Here is a 7,577-nt window from a genome sequence, read left to right on the forward strand (position 1 = left end):
TAACTGCACTGCATCCCCAGTGGTGCCAGTGCACTCTCTGGACTCACTGCACTGCATCCCCAGTAGTGCCAGTGCAATCTTTCGAGTCACTGCACTGCATCCCCAGTGGTGCCAGTGCACTCTCTGAACTCACTGCACTGCATCCCCAGTGGTGCCAGTGCACTCTCTGGAGTACTGCACTGCATCCCAAGTAGTGCCAGTGCACTCTCTGGACTCACTGCAGTGCATCCCCAGTGGTGCCAGGGCACTCTCTGGACTCACTGCAGTGCATCCCCACTGGTGCCAGGGCACTCTCTGCACTCACTGCAGTGCAGCCCCAGTGGTACCTGTGCACTCTCTGGACTCACTTCACTGCATCTTCAGTGCTACCAGTGCAGTCTCTGGACTCACTGCACTGCATCCCCAGTGCTGCCAGTGCACTCTGTGGACTCACTGCACTGCATCCCCAGTGGTGCCAGTGCACTCTCTGGACTCACCGATGTGCATCCCCAGTGGTGCCAGTGCACTCTCTGGACTCACTGCACTGCATCCCCAGTGGTGCCAGTGCACTCTCTGGACTCACTGCACTGCATCCCCAGTGGTGCCAGTGCACTCTCTGGACTCACTGCAGTGCATCCCCAGTGGTGCCAGTGCACTCTCTGGACTCACTGCAATGCATCCCCAGTGGTGCCAGTGCACTCTCTGGACTCACTGCACTGCATCCCCAAGGTGAGAGTGCACTCTCTGGACTCAACTGCACTACATCCCCAGTGGTGCCAGTGCACTCTCTGGACTCACTGCAGTGCATCCCCAGTGGTGCCAATGCACTCTCTGGACTCACTGCACTGCATCCCCAGTGGTACCAGTGCACTCTCTGGACTCACTGCACTGCATCCCCAGTGGTGCCAGTGCACTCTCTGGACTCACTGCACTGCATCCGCAGTGGTGCCAGTGCACTCTCTCCACTCACTGCACTGCATCCCCAGTGGTGCCAGTCCGCTCTCTGGAGTACTGCACTGCATCCCCATTGGTGCCAGTGCACTCTCTGGACTCACTGCAGTGCATCCCCAGTGGTGCCAGGGCACTCTCTGGACTCACTGCACTGCATCCCCAGTGGTGCCAGAGCACTCTCTGGACTCTCTACACTGCATCTCCAGTGGTGCTAGTGCAATCTCAGGACTCACTGCAGTGCATCCCCAGTTGGTGCCAGTGCACTCTCTGGACTCACTGCACTGCATCCCCAGTGGTGCCAGTGCACTCTTTGGATTCACTGCAGTGTATCCCCAGTAGTTCCTGTGCACTCTCTGGACTTACTGCAGTGCAGTCACTGAGGTGCCAGTGCAGTCTCTGGACTCACTGCAGTGCATTCCAGTGGTGCCAGTGCACTCTCTGGACTCACTGCAGTGCAGCCCCTGAGGTGCCAGTGCAGTCTCTGGACTCACTGCAGTGCATCCCCAGTGGAGCAGTGCACTCTCTGGACTCAATGCAGTGCATCCCCAGTGGTGCCAGTGCACTCTCTGGACTCACTGCACTGCATCCCCAGTGGTGCCAGTGCACTCTCTGCACTCACTGCACTGCATCCCCAGTGGTGCCAGTGCACTCTCTGCACTCACTGCACTGCATCCCCAGTGGTGCCAGGGTAGTCTCTGGACTCTCTAGACTGCATCCCCAGTGGTGCTAGTGCAATCTCAGGACTCACTGCAGTGCAGCTCCAGTTGGTGCCAGTGCACTCTCTGGACTCACTGCACTGCATCCCCAGTGGTGCCAGTGCACTCTTTGGATTCACTGCAGTGTATCCCCAGTGGTGCCTGTGCACTCTCTGGACCCACTGAACTGCATCCCCAGTGGTGCCAGTGCACTCTCTGGACTCACTGCAGTGCATCCCCACTGGTGCCAGTGCACTCTCTCGACTCACTGCACTAAAGCCCCAGTGGTGCCAGGGCACTCTCTGCACTCACTGCAGGGCATCCCCAGTGGTACCAGTGCACTCTCTGGACTCACTGCAGTGCATCCCCAGTGATGCCAGTGCACTCTCTGGACTCACTGCACTGCATCCGCAGTGGTGCCAGTGCACTCTCTCCACTCACTGCACTGCATCCCCAGTGGTGCCAGTCCGCTCTCTGGAGTACTGCACTGCATCCCCATTGGTGCCAGTGCACTCTCTGGACTCACTGCAGTGCATCCCCAGTGGTGCCAGGACACTCTCTGGACTCACTGCACTGCATCCCCAGTGGTGCCAGTGCACTCTCTGGACTCACTGCAGTGCATCCCCGGTGGTGCGAGTGCACTCTCTGGAGGCACTGCAGTGCATCCCCAGTGGTGCCAGTGCACTCTCTGGACTCACTGCACTGCATCCCCAGTAGTGCCAGAGCAGTCTCTGGATTCACTGCACTGCATCCCCAGTGGTGACAGTGCAATCTTTCGAGTCACTGCACTGCATCCCCAGTGGTGCCAGTGCACACTGTGGACTAACTGCACTGCATCCCCAGTGGTGCCACTGCACTCTCTGGACTCACTGCACTGCATCCGCAATGGAGCCAGTGCACTCTTTCGAGTCACTGCACTGCATCCCCAGTGGTGCCAGTGCACTCTCTGGAGTCACTGCAGTGCACCTCCAGTGGCGCCATTCCGCTCTCTGGAGTACTGCACTGCATCCCCAGTAGTGCCAGTGCACTCTCTGGACTCACTGCAGTTCATCCCCAGTGGTGCCAGGGCACTCTCTGGACTCACTGCATTGCATCCCCACTGGTGCCAGGGCACTCTCTGCACTCACTGCTGTGCATCCCCAGCGGTGCCAGTGCACTCTCTGGACTCACCGAGGTGTATCCCCAGTGGTGCCAGTGCACTCTCTGGACTCACTGCAGTGCATCCCCAGTGGTGCCAGTGCACTCTCTGGACTCACTGCAGTGCACCCCAGTGGTGCCAGTGCACTCTCTGGACTCACTGCACTGCATCCCCAGTGGTGCCAGTGCACTCTCTGGACTCACTGCACTGCATCCCCAAGGTGCCAGTGCACTCTGTGGACTCAACTGCACTACATCCCCAGTGGTGCCAGTGCACTCTCTGGACTCACTGCAGTGCATCCCCAGTGGTGCCAATGCACTCTCTGGACTCACTGCACTGCATCCCCAGTGGTATCAGTGCACTCTCAGGACTCACTGCACTGCAACCTCAGTGGTGCCAGTGCACTCTCTGGACTCACTGCACTGCATCCCCAGTGGTGCCAGTGCAGTCTCTGGACTCACTGCAGTGCATCCCCAGTGGTGCCCGTGCACTCTCTGGAGGCACTGCAGTGCATCCGCAGTGGTGCCAGTGCACTCTGTGGACTCACTGTACTGTATCCACAGTGGTGTCAGTGCACTCTCTGGACTCACTGCACTGCATCCGCAGTGGTGCCAGTGCAATCTTTCGAGTCACTGCACTGCATCCCCAGTGGTTCCAGTGCACTCTCTGGACTCACTGCACTGCATCCCCAGTGGTGCCAGTGCACTCTCTGGAGTACTGCACTGCATCCCCAGTGGTGCCAGTGTACTCTCTAGACTCACTGCACTCCATCCGCAATGGTGCCAGTGCACTCTTTCGAGTCACTGCATTGCATCCGCAATGGTGCCAGTGCACTCTCTGCACTCACTGCACTGCATCCCCAGTGGTGCCAGTGCACTCTCTGGACTCACTGCACTGCATCCCCAGTGGTGCCAGTCCGCTCTCTGGAGTACTGCACTGCATCCCCAGTGGTGCCAGTGCACTCTCTGGAGTCACTGCACTGCATCCCCAGCGGTGCCAGTGCACTCTCTGGACTCACTGAACTGCATCCCCAGTGGTGCCAGTGCACTCTCTGCACTCACTGCAGTGCATCCCCAGTGGTGCCAGTGCACTCTCTGGACTCACTGCAGTGCAGCCCCTGAGGTGCCAATGCAGTCTCTGGACTCACTGCAGTGCATCCCCAGTGGTGCCAGTGCACTCTCTGGACTCACTGCAGTGCATCCCCAGTGGTGCCAAAGCACTCTCTGGACTCACTGCAGTGCATCCCCAGTGGTGCCAGTGCACTCTCTGGAGTCACCGCAGTCCATCCCCAGTGGTGCCAGTGCACTCTCTGGAGTCACTGCACTGCATCCCCAGTGGTGCCAGTGCACTCTCTGGACTCACTGCAGTGCATCCCCAGTGGTTCCTGTGCACTCTCTGGACTTACTGCAGTGCAGCCCCTGAGGTGCCAGTGCAGTCTCTGGACTCACTGCAGTGCATCCCCAGTGGTGCCAGTGCACTCTCTGGAATCACAGCAGTGCAGCCCCTGAGGTGCCAGTGCAGTCTCTGGACTCACTGCAGTGCTTCCCAGTGGTGCCAGGGTAGTCTCTGGATTCTCTACACGGCATCTCCAGTGGTGCTAGTGCAATCTCAGGACTCACTGCAGTGCAGCTCCAGTTGGTGCCAGTGCACTCTCTGGACTCACTGCACTGCATCCGCAGTGGTGCCAGTGCACTCTCTAGTGTCACTGCACTGCATCCCCAGTGGTGCCAGTGCACTCTCTGGACTCACTGCACTGCATCCCCAGTGGTGCCAGTGCACTCTCTGGAGTACTGCACTGCATCCCCAGTGGTGCCAGTGCACTCTCTGGACTCACTGCACTGCATCCGCAATGGTGCCAGTGCACTCTTTCGAGTCACTGCACTGCATCCGCAGTGGTGCCAGTGCACTCTCTGCACTAACTGCACTGCATCCCCAGTGGTGCCAGTGCACTCTCTGGACTCACTTCAGTGCAGCCCCTGAGGTGCCAGTGCAGTCTCTGGACTCACTGAACTGCATCCCCAGTGGTGCCAGTGCACTCTCTGGACTCAATGCAGTGCATCCCCAGTGGTGCCAGTGCACTCTCTGGACTCACTGCACTGCATGCCCAGTGGTGCCAGTGCACTCTCTGCACTCACTGCACTGCATCCCCAGCGGTGCCAGTGCACTCTCTGGACTCACCGAGGTGCATCCCCAGTGGTGCCAGTGCAGTCTCTGGACTCACTGCAGTGCATCCCCAGTGGTGCCAGTGCACTCTCTGGACTCACTGCACTGCATCCCCAGTGGTGCCAGTGCAGTCTCTGGACTCACTGCACTGCATCCCCAGTGGTGCCAGTGCACTCTCTGCACTCACTGCGCTGCATCCCCAGCGGTGCCAGTGCACTCTCTGGACTCACCGAGGTGTATCCCCAGTGGTGCCAGTGCACTCTCTGGACTCACTGCAGTGCATCCCCAGTGGTGCCAGTGCACTCTCTGGACTCACTGCAGTGCATCCCCAGTGGTGCCAGTGCACTCTCTGGACTCACTGCACTGCATCCCCAGTGGTGCCAGTGCACTCTCTGGACTCACTGCACTGCATCCCCAAGGTGCCAGTGCACTCTGTGGACTCAACTGCACTACATCCCCAGTGGTGCCAGTGCACTCTCTGGACTCACTGCAGTGCATCCCCAGTGGTGCCAATGCACTCTCTGGACTCACTGCACTGCATCCCCAGTGGTATCAGTGCACTCTCAGGACTCACTGCACTGCAACCTCAGTGGTGCCAGTGCACTCTCTGGACTCACTGCACTGCATCCCCAGTGGTGCCAGTGCAGTCTCTGGACTCACTGCAGTGCATCCCCAGTGGTGCCCGTGCACTCTCTGGAGGCACTGCAGTGCATCCGCAGTGGTGCCAGTGCACTCTGTGGACTCACTGTACTGTATCCACAGTGGTGTCAGTGCACTCTCTGGACTCACTGCACTGCATCCGCAGTGGTGCCAGTGCAATCTTTCGAGTCACTGCAATGCATCCCCAGTGGTTCCAGTGCACTCTCTGGACTCACTGCACTGCATCCCCAGTGGTGCCAGTGCACTCTCTGGAGTACTGCACTGCATCCCCAGTGGTGCCAGTGCACTCTCTGGACTCACTGCACTCCATCCGCAATGGTGCCAGTGCACTCTTTCGAGTCACTGCATTGCATCTGCAATGGTGCCAGTGCACTCTCTGCACTCACTGCACTGCATCCCCAGTGGTGCCAGTGCACTCTCTGGACTCACTGCACTGCATCCCCAGTGGTGCCAGTCCGCTCTCTGGAGTACTGCACTGCATCCCCAGTGGTGATAGTGCACTCTCTGGACTCACTGCACTGCATCCCCAGCGGTGCCAGTGCACTCTCTGGACTCACTGAACTGCATCCCCAGTGGTGCCAGTGCACTCTCTGGACTCACTGCAGTGCATCCCCAGTGGTGCCAGTGCACTCTCTGGACTCACTGCACTGCATCCCCAAGGTGCCAGTGCAATCTCTGTACTCACTGCACTACATCCCCAGTAGTGGCAGTGCACTCTCTGGACACACTGCAGTGCATCCCCAGTGGTGCCAAAGCACTCTCTGGACTCACTGCAGTGCATCCCCAGTGGTGCCAGTGCACTCTCTGGAGTCACCGCAGTCCATCCCCAGTGGTGCCAGTGCACTCTCTGGAGTCACTGCACTGCATCCCCAGTGGTGCCAGTGCACTCTCTGGACTCACTGCAGTGCATCCCCAGTGGTTCCTGTGCACTCTCTGGACTTACTGCAGTGCAGCCCCTGAGGTGCCAGTGCAGTCTCTGGACTCACTGCAGTGCATCCCCAGTGGTGCCAGTGCACTCTCTGGAATCACAGCAGTGCAGCCCCTGAGGTGCCAGTGCAGTCTCTGGACTCACTGCAGTGCTTCCCAGTGGTGCCAGGGTAGTCTCTGGATTCTCTACACGGCATCTCCAGTGGTGCTAGTGCAATCTCAGGACTCACTGCAGTGCAGCTCCAGTTGGTGCCAGTGCACTCTCTGGACTCACTGCACTGCATCCGCAGTGGTGCCAGTGCACTCTCTAGAGTCACTGCACTGCATCCCCAGTGGTGCCAGTGCACTCTCTGGACTCACTGCACTGCATCCCCAGTGGTGCCAGTGCACTCTCTGGAGTACTGCACTGCATCCCCAGTGGTGCCAGTGCACTCTCTGGACTCACTGCACTGCATCCGCAATGGTGCCAGTGCACTCTTTCGAGTCACTGCACTGCATCCGCAGTGGTGCCAGTGCACTCTCTGCACTAACTGCACTGCATCCCCAGTGGTGCCAGTGCACTCTCTGGACTCACTGCAGTGCAGCCCCAGTGGTGCCAGTGCACTCTCTGGACTCACTGCAGTGCATCCCCAGTGGTGCCAGTGCACTCTCTGGACTCACTGCACTGCATCCCCAGTGGTGCCAGTGCACTCTCTGGACTCACTGCACTGCATCCCCAAGGTGCCAGTGCACTCTGTGGACTCAACTGCACTACATCCCCAGTGGTGCCAGTGCACTCTCTGGACTCACTGCAGTGCATCCCCAGTGGTGCCAATGCACTCTCTGGACTCACTGCACTGCATCCCCAGTGGTATCAGTGCACTCTCAGGACTCACTGCACTGCAACCTCAGTGGTGCCAGTGCACTCTCTGGACTCACTGCACTGCATCCCCAGTGGTGCCAGTCCGCTCTCTGGAGTACTGCACTGCATCCCCAGTGGTGATAGTGCACTCTCTGGACTCACTGCACTGCATCCCCAGCGGTGCCAGTGCACTCTCTGGACTCACTGAACTGCATCCCCAGTG

The sequence above is a fragment of the Anser anser genome (genome assembly GCF_964211835.1).
Source record: "Anser anser genome assembly, contig: HAP1_SCAFFOLD_36, whole genome shotgun sequence".
In the NCBI taxonomy this organism is placed as follows: domain Eukaryota; kingdom Metazoa; phylum Chordata; class Aves; order Anseriformes; family Anatidae; genus Anser; species Anser anser.